This window comes from Thermobia domestica, chromosome 3 (genome assembly GCF_964235325.1).
Source record: "Thermobia domestica chromosome 3, izTheDome1.hap1.1, whole genome shotgun sequence".
Classification (NCBI taxonomy): domain Eukaryota; kingdom Metazoa; phylum Arthropoda; class Insecta; order Zygentoma; family Lepismatidae; genus Thermobia; species Thermobia domestica.
In genome coordinates, this window is record NC_137456.1 from 139,996,123 (window position 1) to 140,014,821 (window position 18,699).

General features: G+C 36.5%; 1 protein-coding gene across 2 annotated transcripts in view; it reads left to right on the forward strand.

Annotated features, from left to right (window-relative positions):
- The window catches only part of LOC145680770 (uncharacterized), a 621,439-nt gene extending 614,670 nt beyond the window's left edge, over positions 1–6,769 (forward strand). For both annotated transcript variants that reach the window (XM_081751756.1, XM_081751757.1), the window contains exon 3: positions 1,281–6,769. The gene's annotated coding sequence lies outside the window, so the exon portion shown is untranslated. The remainder of the gene's footprint in view (positions 1–1,280) is intronic.
- Positions 6,770–18,699: the final 11,930 nt, after the last annotated feature.

The following is an 18,699-nucleotide window of genomic DNA, read 5'->3' on the forward strand; positions in this document are numbered from 1 at the left end:
AGGGTTGTATCTATATTCAGGATTAGAAATTGAATTTCTGGGCTTTCGGCATCTGAGACGATGAGAGCCCGTCACGTATGAAAGATGACCATCCCTCGACGATCATACTACCCGGGGAATTAAGGAATAAGGAAAGGAAGGAAGTGCCCTTTGATCATTATATTACGTACCATCCCGACATTTGCCAGGTGTGAATGAGGAAAACCAAGGAAAGCCTCATTCAGGATGACTGGGCTGGAAAAGATTTTACATTTTTTCGACCGAGTGTTCCCACCGAGAATTGAACCCGAGCCTTGTAACCATATTTAGATCTGGGCTTTAATATTTGAGATTTTCTACAATAATGGACGATTTATATTTTGTAATTTCAATTGTATTCCTTCAATTTAATTCTATTAATATTTGTGTAACCGCTATTTAGTTGACAAGCAATTTTAGTCGAAGACTGGGGAGAAACAACTAATAATGACTCGGTTAACGTTGTCATAACAAAAACTTCTGATCTAGAATATTATTGTTTAATAGACTATCCACCAGCACCGTAATTTAGATTTTTTTCTGGAGGAGCGAGCATTAGTACGTGTATTTGAGCCCCCTAAAGAAAGTTGATTTTATAATTTTTGGGCCCCCCTTTCCATCTTGTGCCTGTGGGCCCTCCCGCACGGCAAGGTCTGGCTCGTTCCATACATGATAAATTAATTACTAGGGTCCCGAATAAATATTATTTCTAGGATCCCTAATAGAGACATTTTTTACTGAAATGGAACCACGACTCATTTTTGTTTTATTTACCTGTTGTGTGCTATTTTGTTTATGTAATGTAGTGAACCTGTTTGATGCTTCATTTATAATTTCATGCTCCTATCGTATCTGGAGTAAGAAAATTTTGTCTTAAAATAGGCCCCCCTCGAACGGCAGGGAACTTACCTGGGTGAGAGTTGCCCACTGCCCCCCCCCCCCCACAAGTTATGGCCCTGCTACCCACAATTTATAACCCAATGCACATATTTAATATTAATGTACTCAGAACTAATTTCCAGTGCACAATACAAGGTTTCTTTACTATTTTACAACTTAATTTATAACTGCAAGTAACAGAATATATCCGTTTAGAATGAAAATTGCTTTTCCTATTAGAATCTACGCGTATACTATAACACTGTAGCATTTGCAGCCAACCCAGTAAACTAATTACTTTGCCCAATACCTATTTATTATGTTGATTACACACAAAATTTCATCTTATGGTAACACTGTGTTTGTTTCTTTTTTGATTGCAGTGCTTCGCATCAACAACCAAACTTAACAGAAGTTACCAATGGTCCTTTGCACTGAAGAAAGGAAGAAAAAGGTGGACCACAGAATGTGACACCAACGACAAGAACAATGGCAGAGGCTTTTCAGAAGAACAATAGAGAAATAACAACAGAATTCAGGTGCCAATGAATAACCAGGTTGTCGCCGAACAAGAGTTCTTTAATGAAGGTTGGTGGAGGAGCTGATACCATTCAACAACTGCTGGATGCTGTTGAAGGAAGTAGGAATAGGCAGACACCCACGAGCAAAAAAGGAAATTACAACAATGGGAGGAAAGTGACAAAAGGAAATTGTTATTATTATACTATTAATTGTTGTGATGACGTTACTAATAGGGAGTAAATAGAAGATAATTATTGGGACAAGGAAAAGTCTTGTCTGTGATATGGCGGTTACAACCACAGGTGACACTACCTTCCAGTACACATTTTTTTTTTTTTTTTTAATGTAAAGGGATAAAGAGGAGAAAATGTTCGTTCTCGACATTTAAAGGTGTGAAACAAAATGTAGAGAAAATCTTCGCAGATGATCAGTTATAATAGACAATACCAAAAGGGTTTAATAGATGTAAATAAAACGACGCCTCATAAAGTATCAGGGGCTTTCAAACGTAGACGAGACCTCCTAACCTATCCTGACTGACATAAAATAAAGGGATACTTCCAGTTGACATGGAAAGTTGAAATTTGGCATGATGGTAACTTTTATTCCCCCATGTTATTTAAATGGGCGTTTTTTTAAACCTATAATCTCATATTTTGAGTATCTGGAATTGGAATAACAACTTGAAACTTGGTATGCTTGTACGGTTTCGTTATCATTACTTAAGTAAATCACCAATAATAAAAACTTTCAGTCTTTTTATGGGCAATTGAAAGTGGGTCAATGGTAAAGCGTTCACCTCCGGTGCTTAGAGTCACTGGTTCGATCCCAGTTCGCGCCGTGTGGACTTTGTGGTAGACAAACACCGTGCTCGTGAGTTTTCTCAGGATTTTCCCGTTTCCTCCCACTTTCTTCATTCCACCATTTCACTCATTTCTCATTATTACTGTCTCCTTTAGCCTAACCGCCATAACCGTGGGACGTTAAACTTAAAGATTTCATTTCATTTTTTTAATGTTTTTATCTTGAATGGATGTTCGTCGTGATCTTAATCGTTAAAACTTCAAATAATACTTTGGACAAACTGGGCACTTTCAAGTATCGGGTCAATATTAAGAACCAAAACCATATTCACGAAGGATTTAAATATCGACTAAAAGTAGATAATTCGTATCATTAATCAGTTCAAAATCTATTGTTTTCGCGATTTCTGTCAAGGAATTTGAAGCTTAAAATAGACCCGATATAAAACGATAATCATACCTGTTGTCCTGTATGGTTGCGAAACATGGTCGTTTATACCGAGAGAAGAACGCAGGTTGAAAGTATTTGAGAACAAGACTCTGAGAAGAATATGAGAACAAGACCCTGAGAAGAATATTCGGACCCAAGAGGAATGGGAATGGGGAAAGTTTTAACTGGAAATCCAATCGGGAAACGTCCATTAGGGAGACATAGGTAGATGGGATGTGTATGTAGCATACAATAGCATATGTAAATTTTTATATATTTAGGTATTTAATTCATGCATATAATTATTTTGATTAATTTGCGTATGGAATGTTCATTTTTGCATATGATTATTTTAGTATAGATTTAGGTAGTTAAATAAAGGATTAGTTGTGGAAGCAACAATTTAGATTTAAGTTCATTTTTATGTGTGTTATTGTTAGTGTTTTATATCATTTTGATTTATGTGAAGGATTTAAATGAGTTAGAATCTTATTAATCTTGATTTAAATTGATAGATAATTTCAATGCAAAGCTTCAGAAATATTCTATATAGGAAAACACATAAAGATGTAGAACTCAGCTCTTTTGAAGCGCAGCACAGAAAGGAAAAGAGTTTAAAGACAAGAGCGTTTGTCTACATGAGGAGAACACACTTGAGTTTGAAGCATATGGTCCCTCGTTGCTAACTCTATTAATCAAAGTAGGAGTATACATGGCTGGATTTCATATACCTAAAGTAACACAAAAGGCATAGTCGACAATTTTACTGCAGTCGGAGACGTTGTATACAGGAGACACGATGTCGAGAACAGCCATTGTTAAAACGTTTGCTGGAGTTAAGAGATACATGTGGAAATAAGGAATACAAAGAGGTGTAAGAAAATGCGAAGTTGTCCATTTCTCACACCTATATCTGCGTTGGCTTGGGTTTTCAACGAACTTTTCCGCCAGCCAGGACGGATCAAGGATTTTTGAACTTCTCGGCTGCTTGGAAGAGGAAAAGTAGGGAGAGAGCATTCCTTGTAGAAACCTTCACCCCTGTTTGTAAATATGCTTCCGCAAATAATTCTTTATTGATGTAAGCATTTTCTTGAAGTTTTCGGTATTGTAGTATATAGGATAAGTTAGTCGCGTTCTTGAATGCTTTAGAAACTGGTAAAAGAATGGCTTATTTCGATTCAGGATAGCAAGTCCAACAGTTTGAACCTGGGGAAGAGACATGATAGATGGAATAGCGACAATGTTCTTGTCGAAGCAGATGACGTCCTGGGGAGAAAACTAGCACCAACGTCAAACAAAATCATGTTATATTAATAATGAAATGACAGCTTGTCATATGTTTCTAGGGTGTGTATTTGTACGTATAGTTACTTATTTTAATGTGTTGTATATTAACAAACATTTCATTCTCTGAAAAACAATGAAAATCGGGTGGATACCTGAGTTGAGAAAACCTCTCATACAGGTAAAATGCCTACGAGAAATCCCGACAGGTGGAAGCACGACGTAAATAGAGTGTGAGGTTGAAAACAACTCAACTTCAAAGTATGTAAATAGTGTTAATAGTTCATTTGTATCTTTATTGCTGAATGTTCCTATAAGTGTAATATATCAGTTGATAGCCTGATCCTTGCAGACTACAGTGTAGGGGATAGAATTTAAATATCGAATACCAGTTTTATGTAATCGAAGTGAAAAATAGGCAAAATGTACTAATGAGGTCAGGAAGGACAACAACCAGTGGTGAAACCCCCTCTCGCGGAAACATCCCCGTCATAAGAATCGCGGTGGGAAGCGAGAACAAATTTTGGCAACTACAAAGGGATTGTTAAAAGAAAATAGCAGCGGAGAGACTAGGTAATTCAGTTCTGAACTTCGGTAAGAAAAGTAACGCTCTTCGTGCTCTTCAAGTATTGGTAATTCGTGTCTTGACTTCGATAGGGGAAGTAACGCTCGCCGTGCTCTTCAAGTATTGGAAATTCAGTACTATTACGTCGAAAATAAAAGTGATCGCGGTGCTTTGCTCATGATAGTATTTTTGCGAATAAGCAAAGGGGACTGATTATTACAAATTTTAAGAGCATAAAAGTCTTGGTCATGCTCTAAACTATTCGACGCTATAAGTTAGAAGTTCGTCGTATCCAGAAATGTACATTGGTACAGAACGATGATAGTTTTCTTTTTGTCAACGTAGAACTTTTACAATGAGTTTAAGGCAAAAACTTTGAAAACAGAAACTACGAACAATTGTTAAACAAGTTATGCATAAAGTCAGTGTCATCTTCCCTTTTGTATTAGGGTAATGAAAATGAGCTAGTCGCTCATAAGCCACTTAACGGGCTGCATCGCGCTAGTTAGGCGAAACGAGCATTTATCACGCAGGCAAACTAAATTACGTACACCGTGAGAATGGGAAACGTGAATTTATTTCCTAAAAGACTAGCTTCTTACTGCAAGAAGGACTAGTCACAGCAGTAAGAACGCTACAGTCCTTTCGGGAGCGGTCAACAAGGTGAAACATCAGTGTTGCAGGAAGTCTCATTTTAATGGGAAGAGAAACGAGGCCTACGTTGAATATACGTCTCACTAAAAGGGAAGATAGTGAGGCCAACGCGGGATTCAAAGAACATGGAATCCAAAACAAGCACCAGAAACCAGGATCAAAAAAATATGATGTAACGTGCACAAACTTTTAACAAAATCAAAAAAGGCCTATAACAAGTATAAAACTTTTCGGCAAAACTAACCTCGAAATTCGTAAACAAAAGTATTTGTTTTTCTCTCTCTGTAACTTCTTAACGTTTGTTTCTTAACGTGTGCCTACTGCATATTAAATTCATTTATCTCAATAAAATCGTAATTCATCATTTCTTCACCAGGAGGTCAATCAAGGTATGTAAAATGTGTCAGTACCATATGTCTTTTCCAGCTGTCCTGGAGTTGTTCCAACCTAGCAAAACATGGTTAAGCAAAACACTCATGTTGTTTTGTGAGTGGGGGATAGTATTGTCTCGTTTCACCTGAAGTAAAACCACGTTAATGGCCTTGTAAATTAGAGTCTCATATTTTCTCAAAATTTTAAAGTAATAATAATTCATTTTGTTCACGTAATATATTTACCATTTTAATTTAAATTTGCTCTACCAACTTTATAATTATTTGCTCTACCAACTTTGCTAAATAATTTACATGCTATTCAAAATTAAACTCATTATCATATTTAAATTCATTTTATTATACATATCATTAATCTCACCACTATTACCATTGCTCATCCTTAATCTCGAGATTACAGAGGACAATATTACGATGGATCTCACAGAAATAGGAATACAAAGCAGAAAGTGGATCCAGTTGGCTAAGACGAGAAGTCAATGGAGAGCACTTGTGAACGCGGCATTGAATCTCCGGGTTTCATTGAGAAAGTGTACAAATGTATATTGAATTAGAAATTTTGGGGAGGGGTCCGTCCCAGTGGACTCCTCCGTGGGTGCGCCCCTGGTGCAGACGGCAATATTATAAACTATATTTCGTTGGTTACAAGTGACGTCAGACATATAGCAATGTGGCCAGAGGTACTGATTTTACGTGAAATTTCTTGTATACGCGTAAGATTTTCAAGACAACGAAAAGATAAGTGGAACCTAATCAAAATTGTGTGAGAATACTCGTGTACACACTTTAGTGATAAGTTGTTTTCCGTTGAATGTAAAACTTTTTTGTGAAACAAACAAACATTAAATCATTCCATCGCTGTAATAAATTGTTATATGTGACAAAGGAGCTTTACGAAACATGGGTCTCAAAGATCCAGTGGTAAATTTTAAAACGCAATGGTGGCAACCCTGGTTGCTTGTCACAGTTTAAATTTATTTGGCCCTTTTATTATAAAAGACCTTAAATATATTTGAAAGTAAATATAATACAAAATTGACTAATGGGTCTCTGAGACCTTGTGTTTCTCATAACGTTCCTAAAACTCATGTTTCGGTTAAAGTGTTAACATTTTCAAACAATTAAAAAGTATACTCTTGTCATGTAGAGTTCTTCTTCTCAACATAATTTCAATTCTTTATGTATTTACTGTTATGTATTTTCCAGAATAGCAACTAATTACTTTGTGCAGCAATTTCTCTGTTATTTTCATTTTCTTTTCAAGTCAAATTAACTTCAACAATCGTATATGATAACAAAACTAAACGAAAGAGACGCCCTCGACAACTAATACATAATATAACAAGAATAAATCCGCATCGACTCTATAAAACAAATACATTAACTCCTCAAGTACGTAATAAATATACAGGGTGGCCCAAAAGTAAATATATGTTCCGGACTGATCAGCTCACTATATTTGATATAATATTTGTTATCCATCAGGTAGACTAAGTTTCCTTATTATTTGTTCTTAATGTCTTTTTACTTATACTTTAAGCTCGGAACAACCGATGCGAATAAACCAATAAACTGGAATGGTATACTTCATCATTGCAGGGATGTATAGCTACTTTTGGGCCACCCTGTATATGGAAGTAATATGAGGCAATGAGAAAAAAGAAACATTTTTGAAACAACCAAAGCATACTTGCCATCCTTCCACTGAAATTAGAATTTCCACTAAACTACGGACTTAATATTTAAATTCAAACATAAATGTAAAGTATTGATGTAAAATATCCTTTAAAATATGATATTTCCTCAAACACTTCTCAATATTAAGAAATATCAAGGAAAATATACTGTCCGAATTAGCTCTAAAAATAAAGATATTTTATAGAAGATGCAATCGACGTCTGCCTTTATCCAGATGATTCATTCCCGTTCTGCAAAAAGGCCTCCCCAGCTGTTTGTAGAAAATATTTCAATGATCCTATTTTTTAGGTAGAACGAGAATTCCAGTTTTACCTAGTTCCCCTACTGCCTAATCTTTCGACACAGGAAATTAATATGCAAGTAAGGATTATTTGAGGGAAGTGCAGCTCCAAACTTCACACCTAAAAGCGCGTTTTTAGGCAGAGCAGAATTCATATTTTGTTTTAATGGCTATAATAAACTGTTTAGTAATTCTAAACAGCTTCTGTAAGAAGAATAACTATTTCTTTAAGTTTCATAATATATTTTCTGTGTGATTCTGCTTGTTCTTACCGGAAAAGTGACTATGATACAGAGTAGCAGTATTTTTCACTTGTGCTTTTGTAAAGATGAATGTGATTTTTAAATACCTGCAGAGAAACGGAAAATTGATTGACTCAGTTGCAAGAAAGTAATCTGGCATTGCAGCTGAAACGAACACAAAACGAATTTACTTCGGTCTAACATCAAGTCATTTCACAACAAAATTTCATTCTGATTTCCAGCAATTTACTTTCAGTATGCTAAGGCTCGCAGTACTTAAAAGATGCCACAGATGACACCCTCAAGACATGTTTTCTTCTTGTAATTCTATACTTAGAACAATTTTTTTAAAAATCCAGCAGGACGGGATAATTCTCTCCGCTGCAGACTCCGATATTCATGCGCACAGTCAGGCGGCTATAGCCCCCCCCCCCGCCCTTGACGCTCATGTATACACTGGATAAAAAGGGCTTCAATTGTACTTTCTTTACATTGGATAAGGGGGTAAACTATAGTTAGCCCCTCCCTTGATCATATCCTGGATCCGCGGCTGCACAAAGTATATCACGTTGTTCAACTTAAGATTGACAGAGGTTTCATTTTTAGGACGTTCTTTTCTTTTTCCTTAGCGCTTAATAATATTGTTTAAATCTGTGTTAATGGGAAAGGAAAAGATACTTCTGTGACCGAAACGTTCTGGTTGGGAATTTAGAAAAAGATTAATGCATTGAAGGAGAAATGTCGAACTGTTGTAATGCCTAATTTTTCTCCTAAGAATTTATTGCCCTTGTTTATCGACAGAAATGAATTAGTGCTTCGGAAGATGGAGTCTAGTCACCTACCTGTAGGCGACTCTCAAGGTAGTATTTTCCTAGAAAAAGAAAGGAAGAAAGTAAGTCAAAGAAAAAAATGTTATAAAACAAAATCTTTCCTCGAAAGAAAGAATATTTTACCGGAAGTTTACTTCTAATATAATTCTCACTCTAACTTCAAGAGTAACTTTTTAAGTGGTAAAGAAAAGGGTAAGTTTCAGTGGCATGTTCTAAAACTTTAAGTACCATAATATTGAAAACATTCGGGCCACAGAGTAGGTATTACCTTGTACGACCTGCCCATCCTCGGATTGGAATGAAACTTTTTTTTTTAAATCTCAATGTTTATAATCTAACAGTTTAATAAAACATCTTCTAACTACTTAAATGTACGTAGTTTCAACTAAACAGCGAAGCCTGTGTACAAGAAAGAATTCGCGGCGATAGGATCACCGCTGTAAAGTAAAACTTCTCCTTTGTGGCATATGATAACCGAGAAAATAGTGGGGAAAATATATTTAACAAATACAGAATTATATGTTCTCCATTTTTGGCTCTTCAGTTTCTGTGTCCATATGTTGATTTGTTCTCTCTGTGGTTCTCTCTCTCTGAATAAACTTTATGAAACACATAGTTGACGAAGTTTGACACCAGTTTTTTTTTTTTTTTTTTTTTAATCTTGGTAGCATACTGAAGAAATTCATCCTGCACACAGTGAACATAGTAAATCATATTGTTTATAGTGAATATTTTCTAACTTTTCAGTACATATTTAAATGCATACTTTGAGTTTTATTAAACAGGGCCTTACTAATGGAAAAGGCGGAAAACTATTTATATCGGCGGAGAATCTCGCCTCCTCAAGTAAAACCCGAAGTATACCTGCAGGGTTGCACCAAATATTTTTTGACTTCCTGGTTTTCACCGGCCGTTCCTATCAACTCAGATTATTAACACTTCTTGGCTACCACGGTATTTGTTAAAATTTTAAATATTTTTAATTCGACGAATCACGATTTCTTAGTAACGTGATAATAAGAGTAAAATAATATTTTCTAACGAAAACCTGTGGTCTCCGTTCGAGCGGAGAGGTGTTCGGTGTGAAGAGGGTTCATATAAATTGCTCTTGTAAATGGAACTCTTCTGTTGCGGTAAAAATCGCTCTTGACGAGAGATGATCGGCTTAAGAAGCTGATTGACCAGAAGGATTTGGTTGTAATATATCTATTGTCCTAGAAACAATTGACTTCAACCCGCTCCAATTACAAGTTCCAGCCCAGTCTTTCTGATTGTTTTGCTAAAAGATAACGCACCCGAAGGTAAGTTCAGACGTAAGTCCACTAATCTGGAGGTCTGAGCACGTCAATGTGTGGAACAGTGCTGGGTGGATGAAACCCGATTAGGTTATCAATAGCAGACAGAATCAATTGAATCGATTTCTTTGTGGCATTGATAAATCTTTAGTTGAAGGATTCATTTGTCTTTCTTTTTTAACATGTGATTAAAAAAGTTTTGTCGACAGATTATTTATGTGACAATGAAAAACATACATAAATCTTAATTGTCACCCAAAACTACCACAAAACTTGCTCTGCCTCTGTTTGCTTACCTGAACAAGAAAATTTCCTTCCAACAAAAAAGAATTTGCTCCGTTTTATCTCTTCATCTTTTCTCGATGTTTTCTTTTTTCTTTTTAACTAAGCTCTACTTTGGAAGAATTTTTCTTGTTCTAACAGGTGAAAACTGATCAATGTTGCCAATTTAATGGTTTTCACACCAAATGTGGTGCCTTTTTAATGTTTTATTAGTAGGGAACTTTTTTTTAGTATAATGGCTAATGAAAAACTCTAGTGCAGAAGGGAGGGGCTCCGAATTTTGAAATTTTTTATCGCGGTTAAAAAACAATTCATATTCCTTACTAATTTTTTTAATTTTAATTTTCGCTCACAAAATAATATGAAATACAATAGACACAGGTGCAGCCGTGGTGGCTTAGTGGTAGAGCGTTCACCTCTGGTGCATAGGGTCCTTGGTTCGATCCCAGCTAGGTCTAATTGAACTTTGTGGTGGACAAATACCGTGAGCGTGAGTTTTCTCGGGGTTCTCCTGTTTCCTCCCACTTTCTTTCATTCCACCATTTCGTTCATTTCTTATCATTACCGTCTCCTTTAGCCTAGCCGGCATAACCGTCATACGTAAAACTTAAAGATTTCACTTCATTTTAATAGACAGGTGTAAGGGTATTGAAAAATCAATGGAAGAAATTACATTTGTGGGTTTGAGTGAGTTTCTTAAACTTAGGTTCACACGGGGAGCAGTTTATGCGAAGAATGTTTTCAAAGTGAGTGGAAATTAATCATGAGCGATATTGGTTCTTCAAAAAATATCATTTTTGAAAATGAAATTTCACAAACATATGTAGAGCCAAACATGTTGGCCTGGTAAATGAAGGGGAGGAAGAGTGAAACAATCTCATGTCCTCTCAGGTCGTGCTAAAATCATAATTTAGTAAACGTTTATTTTTCCACAATATCTGGCTGAAAGGAAAATGAATCCCGAAATTCATCCCTTACGCACGCCATTGTTACAAGCAATAATAATATTATTAGGTCTTTTATTATTTAGACGTCATACCTTTCTATCACACTATTGCGATTATGGAATTAAGACTTGTTAAGCGTCCTAAGTGTGTCGTCGGAGGCATTTTCGCAGATCCCAAGCGTTTCAGTATCCACGCGCTACCCTGTTTTTTTTTTTTTTTCGCACGCTACCCTAGCTAGCTGTTTTAAATTTGTCATGTAAAATATACAGAAAAATTTGGGCAAGTCTTTAATTTGCCCATTTGATATCGAGAACAGAATCCAACCAACCGCTACGGGGTTTGTAACTCTGTCCTACTAGTACTCCAACTACTATTTTTACTACTACTACTCCTACTACTATTTTTACTACTACTACTACTACTACTACTACTACTACTACTACTACTACTACTACTACTACTACTTTTACTACTACTACTTCTTATATTTAGATCCATATAGTAAAACTGCACGCTTATTTTAATGAAGTGTTATGAATTTTTTTTTTTTTAAAGAACTTTCTTTGGGTCAGGTTTGAATCCCATTCCAAAAGCGACTTTTATTTCTAACCCGCTCGGTAAATAACTTTTTTGAATATTATTTCCAGTCTTGTTTTAATGAGAAAAAAAAGGGTTATGAAAAGAGCTTTCTTTGGGCCGGATTTGAACCCACGCCAATAGTGACTTTCATCACTAGCATGCTCGGCTAGTGGTTACAAAATACAGAGCCTTTACAACAGCGCTATCAGTACACCACTAGCTCTGTCGGATTGTCAGAAGCTAGCTTTCGTAAACTGTACTGTAGTGGTGTTCTAGTAGTTTTATATTTTTGATTTGGTGGGAAAACATGATAATGTGTTTGCAACATTGGAACTTGTAGATTTTGTAGTGTAAGAATACAAAAAGCTAGTTTAATCGTATATAATTGAGTTAAATTTCCATATAAGTCTAAAATATCCTTGTTACTCTTCAAGCGTTACACAATCCTCTCCTCACGCCCTGGAGTAAAACTTTTCCATGTTTAACACCTTTGTGATATTTATTATTGTTGACGTCTTTTCTTGGAATTAATTCCCAAAATGTAATGAAACACCAACTGATTCATTATAATGAGATTTAGTCTTCTTCTTCTTTTTTTTTAGAATTAAAAAAGAAGAAACAGAATATTTAAATGTGTTTGCTCATTATCTGTGGCTTCTTACATGCATGTGTGGTTAGTGATACCTTGTTGATCGTTATCGGAAACTGAAAAATTTTGCTTGTCACGGAATTTAAGGCTCTTTTTTCTCTGCTAAATTCTCGTCTTCATTGTTTGACGGAGCTTCATAATGAAGCACGCATACACAAACGAAGAAATGTAGCTAATGTTGAAGTCATATTTTTGTACCTACAAACAATATGAATTAACACTCTTACGATTATTAAAGCGAAATGAAATTTATAGTTTAATGTACCACGCGTATGCCCTTTAGGCAAAATCAGTCGTACGATTAATGAATGAATTATGAATGATTATTCAAATTATGAAATATTATGGTCAGATTGGTCATAATTAATTATGGTCAGGTCAGGCTGGTCATAAATATTATCAGATTGGTTATAATTATGGTTGAATTGGTTAGATTGGTCATACTTAGAGACGAAACTTTTTTCGCTAATGCGATATGTGCGAAACGTTAAAAAAAATATGTAGGGTGGTTGTGCCAGTCTTCGACCACCCCCAAGTTGCCGACCACTTTTCACTTTAAAACCATATATTAGGCTTATTTTCTGATAAAAAAAAACATGCTTTTCCGTTATAATTGAATTGCAGCGTATTCTGAACCAATCACAAAGATACTGTCAAAATATATTGCACATGCATTCGGTAATAGCCAATCAAATGTATGTCTACGGAAGACGCACGGAGTTTTTGACAACTTTAATCTGTTGCAAATGGGAACGACAGCACCCTGTTTTTCGTGCTTTTCCATAGTTTTATCTCACCAGGTAAGAAATGCACATATTATTCTGTTATATGGAACTGTAGAGCACATTTTAGAAATTAAATTTTAGTGATAACTGTAAGGTATGAAGAATAAATCAATAAAATGTAGTGGTCGGACAATGACTTATGAAATATTCTTTGTTAACTAGTGTTCGACCACAGGGTGGTCGAGCACTGAAAAATTGTAGAAATGTCGATAACGACTTATTTTCGATTCATCTGCTTGAAATGAGTACCTACAGGCACGTAGCCAAGGGGGGTCCGGACCCCCCCCCCCCTTCGAGTCCAAAAATGAAAAAAAACTTAGAGAAGGATGAAACAAAATGAAATGAGAAAAAGAAGGATCAGCGTTAAAAATAAACTACAGGAAGCTTTTGGTTACTCTTTCTTATGAGGAAATTTGTATTACTTGAAATACATGGTTGCGAGGTGAGCGATATATCCTGGAAGAGTCAGGGAATTTGAAATTTCTAGAAAAGTAGCGGAATTCTCAGAATTTCTGCTACTAGTCAGGGAGATTTCAAGCTTCCGAAAGCATAGTGCCGTGTGTAACAGCGTGGACGTTATTTTTATCATAATTTTTCGTCATCGCATCCTTACAATATCAAACATGTTATTTCAAAAACAATTTTCTACTGCTCCTTTAACCTGTCATTTGAAACAGACAGTTGATGACGGAATAATAAAAACAAAAATATGTGTGGAAAGAAAATTCTGTTAACATTTGATTCAACAGAAAAAGAAACGCAGATATTGCAAAATATTTTAGAAGACATTTTTTGAGTATGTACTTTTTATAGTGAATATCTATTTTTTATAATAGTTGAGATCATACTGAAAGGAAAATTGTCATATTTGAAGAAACAGAGGAAGAATGTAAATATTGTATAATCTTTTTCAATACTTTTTTTTTTTTTTTTTTGGTATTATTTTACTCGAGATTTCTTCACAGTTTATTAAAATATTTAGCAACATATCCTCACAAACCAATTTATGTTGATAGTAAAGTACTTTAAATTGATCGAGCTCCTGGGCCTTCAGAATTTCATGTTCCCCCCCCCCCTTCCCCGGTTACGAAATCCTCGCTAAACGAACCAATATATGTTCCAGTAAAATTGTTTAGAATGATCGAGGCCCTGGTGTGATGACCACAGTATTACATGTGACGGACCCCCCCCCCCCTTCACGAAATCCTGGCTACGTGCCTGGTACCTAGTTACCAATTCTGAAGTTATAATGGAAACGAAGACATTTACTAGTGTTCGACCACTACTTTTCGTAATACATTTGTACTGGTCGAAGATAAGCTGTTTCTCAGTGTTCGACCATGCTTTGCGTTTGTACTTTCTCGCACAATTTCTTAATTCAAACACTAATTCAGTGATCAATTTACATTTGTATAATCATCTGTTGAGTCTTACCGTTAACACATGAATATTCACCGAATGGCCGTGACTCAGTGGTAATGCAATCCACTGAGGGTTCGAATCCCTCTCAAGAGCAAGGGTATTTTTAATTGTCCTCGATATTTCTGTGTTCGTGTCCCTGTCAGGATTGGGTTATCTCCAATCGGCTCGAGGAGCATTCAGGCTGAGATGAATTTTGAAAAAATAGTAAAGCGTTGGCTTAGCATTCGGAAGGTACTCGGTTCGATCCCAGGTCCTCAGTTCGATCCCAGGTCCTCAGTTCGATCTTGACTGAGTTCTTTCGGGTTTTTCCTCAGTCACACCAGGCAAATGCTGGGATGGTATCTTCAAAATAGGGCCTGGCCGTCTAACTTCCAACATCCTCTCCCCCACCCTATCCCGGTCGGAACCGTAGATGCCTAAAGGCCATAAAGTAAATTCAAATTTAAGTAACTGAATATTCATGTAGTTTCCCAACATTTTCATGGAAAATTAACGGCACGGTTAGGGTATGACATTTAATTTGAATAATAAATTTATTATATTTGGCCAAATTCGTTTAGTACTGTACTACACTATTCTCGCTTCGTCGTGGAACGCATTCAGATATTGTTAGCGGAATAGCTACTATCAGCTTACGTCTGGAATACATCTGTTTTCCTTGCATGTCCTTAAGAAGTTTTGTTTCTTTCAGAGATAATGAGTGAGTAGGCCTAAGCTTAAACTGCCAGCTTATTCAAACGAGGAACTACAAAAAGCTCTGGAGGCTTGTCAAAAAAAAAAAAAAAAAAACGCTCTATACGAAAGGCATCAGTAATCTATGGAATTCCTCGGGTAACGCTGGTGGATAAATTTCATGGTCACAGTCCCAAAAAGCGAAAAATAGACCCGATTCAGAAAAACGCAAAACGCCGTTCAAAGACAATCGAGATGGTGAAACCTGGTACTACATTTACTTGTGGAGACACCCACAAATCGTGTCCTTAAACTTTGAACAAGGCGCGATACGCTGTAACCGAGGGAAACATTCGCTTGTGGTTTTAGGACCTTGAGAAATACTTGAAACAAACGGGACAATCTGACATTCTAAATGATTCTGAGCGAATATTTAATGCTGATGAATCCAGCTTTAAACTATGTCACAAATCAGGAAAGGCGTTGGGGTCCAAAGCGTGGAAAAATATGTACGAGGTGAAGGGCAACGAGAAAGAAACATTAACACTGCTTTGAACTTTTTCCGCAGCAGGAGAAATTGTATCCCCGATGGTCGTATATCTGTATGTAAGACATCTTCCAAAGGAAGTCATCAGTGCAGTTTCTTCAGAGATTTTCATAGACAGGTCAGATCAGATAGCGGCTGGATGCGAAGTGAAACACTACGAATGGATAGCAAACGGCTTCCTAAAATGGGTAAATGATCCCTCTATTAGGAAACCAGTCCTTCTGCTAATCAACGGCCACAAGAATCACTTGGTAATGGAAGTCAGCGAATTTTGTTCCAGCCATGCTATAGTACTCTACTGCCTTCCACCAAACAGCACACATATTCTTCAACCCTGCGACGTATCGGTGTTCAAATCGTTTTCGAGAGTTCTACATGGAAACTGAGTAAGATGTTACACGTGTTATTTCTGCACCACTAATTAAAAGAGCGATATACAAGGTAGCAACACAATTAGTTATTAAAAACTAATTTAGAAGATGGGGTTTATAGCCGTTCAACCCAGAGAAGACGAAGCATGTTTGGTGCTGCATTCCACTGAACCTTAAATGAATTTGATGGGCCCTTTCTTGATAAAACTATCACAAAGTTACTTAATCTCAGCGACTATTGTGCGAAACTGCGAAGTGATACTTGAAAAACTAGTGATGTAACATCTACAGATGCTATTAGTTTGGTAAAGTTATGCTTTAGCCTTCATACTGTAATTAAAAGCACATTAACCGAGTAGTGGTCGATGACTAAGCAGTAGGCGGTCGAACATTAACGAAAAATGGCCGAACACTAAAAGAAATCAGTTACTGGAGTTTCTCCGACTAATATTACATAAATGGTATAAGTTATCTCAGTTTTGGATAAAGTATAGATAAACTCTAGTTTTAGGAACACGTGTGAGCTACTTGCATCCTCCTAAGTTGTTCCATTGAGTGAAAAACAATTAAGGACGATAAGAAAATGAGTTAGGTGGTCGAGGACTGGCACATTTACCCTATATGTTTCACGAAAACCTCAAACTTTTCGTTTCAGAGCCAGAAATCACGTTCATATTATCGCGAATTTTTGCAAAATCTGGTATTACTAGCGATAAATCCGGATAAAAGCGAAAAAGTGGTATTCTTGCTAATTATTGCCAATAATAACTAAAAAGTGCATTTCCAACATTATTTAACTTAAAAATCGTTGCGTTTTTACCGAAAACGTGCACGACGCTAAATTAAGTGCTCTATAAAATCCGTAAGCTGGAATGGCGTGATGTCACTTTCTAGGATTTTCAACGTCTCTTTGTGCGTCACTAAGGCCAGTCGGGACCGATATGCTTACCTTATTGTCGGGAAAATGAAAAACTTGCAAAATAAGTTAGAGTTAGCTCAAGTAGGAAAATTTGGGTATGCCACTGCAGAGTTAATTAAAAAGGATTGTGCTTCTCACTAGACTGAAGTTGAAGTAAAGTTGAAAACCTGCGTATCAAAAGTATTGATGAGGCTGCAAAATTACACTCAAACAAGTGATGACAATTCTGTGTGGAGAGTTTACGAAAAGCTCTGTGAGATATTTGATCCAGAAACTGTTTCACTTCATAAAGATGTAGACATCAACAAAACTGAACTGTTGTTTAAATCCTTGACTGTGTTTTGTGGTGGAAATGTTCATGATCTGTTGGTTGCTTACAGTGAATTTAAAAGTAAGGTTATTGAAGTTCTCATCAGTAAGGATAAGGAAGTTGACATTGTATCATTTCATTTGCTGTCAGCTCGTTTCATTCAATATGATTTCAGGTCTCGAGTGTTGATGCCGAAAAAATCTTCTCCAAGTATAATATGATTGTTTTTGATAGGAGAACAAAAGGTCATAACTATGGTCAAATTGGTCATAATTATGGTCAAATGAGAATATGGGAGGAAACGTGAGAATCTGGAGAAAAATCGCACGTAACCTGGAACGTATCAAGAATTCATCGCACCAGAGGTGAGCATTCTACCATTGATCTGCCGTACGCTTTGCCCATGTGGTGAAAGGCACGGTGGCTATATGATAAAGTGTTTACCTCTTGTAGGTGGAGTCGATCCCCGCTCAAGTAAGGTTTTGGTTGTCGACATTGTGTTCGTGAGTTTTCTCGGGGAACTCCATTTTCCTCCCACAGTATCATTCTACTAATTCTTCCTTCATCATTCACATGCTTTAATCATCCGTCTCCCTTAGCCTATTTTTTCTCATGCGGTATTCACTAGAAGTCACTACCTCAAAAAAAAAAAAAAAAAAAAAATCTAATATACTATTGGACGATATGGTCGATAGTCTACTCTAAAAAGCTTACCAGAGAGGATGACCATTACTTGGGTGAAATTTTCGTGACGATTTTATTTTAAGATGGAGCGTATCTAGTTCAGCGGATTTCATGTTAAACTATTTAGGCTTCTGGTGGATTTAGAAGGGGTCAAGCGCCCCTCAAGAAAAAATATAACTTTTTTATTTTGTTTCAACGAAGTGAGATGAGCCAAGCAGTGGCGGTTTCTCTTAATGTTTGCATGTTTGTATATACAAACCTCCTTCCAATATTTTCAATTTTTATTTGTGATAAATCACTTTTCGTTTTATTGTCAGCATTTGAAACAAGGATGGCTACTTGTTTCTGCTTGGGAGTTTGACAAACTCCACATCTGGGCCACTGTGGGGATTGGGCAGTAAAGGGATTATCACGCCGTGCACTTCCTCATAAGAATCCATATGCTTTCAGATCTTTTGCGAGCAAGTCTGCCAAACAAAAAACAACTTCTCCAAAAGAAAATGCTTCGAAACTGGAACTTCTCCACCGTCCCTCCCCCTACTGTATTGGTTGACACGGTTCTTGCCTGAAAGTGAATGGTCTGCTTCTTTGTGACAATGTTGTGTGCCGTAACCAAGTCACTACGGGCAAAAGGGGCAAA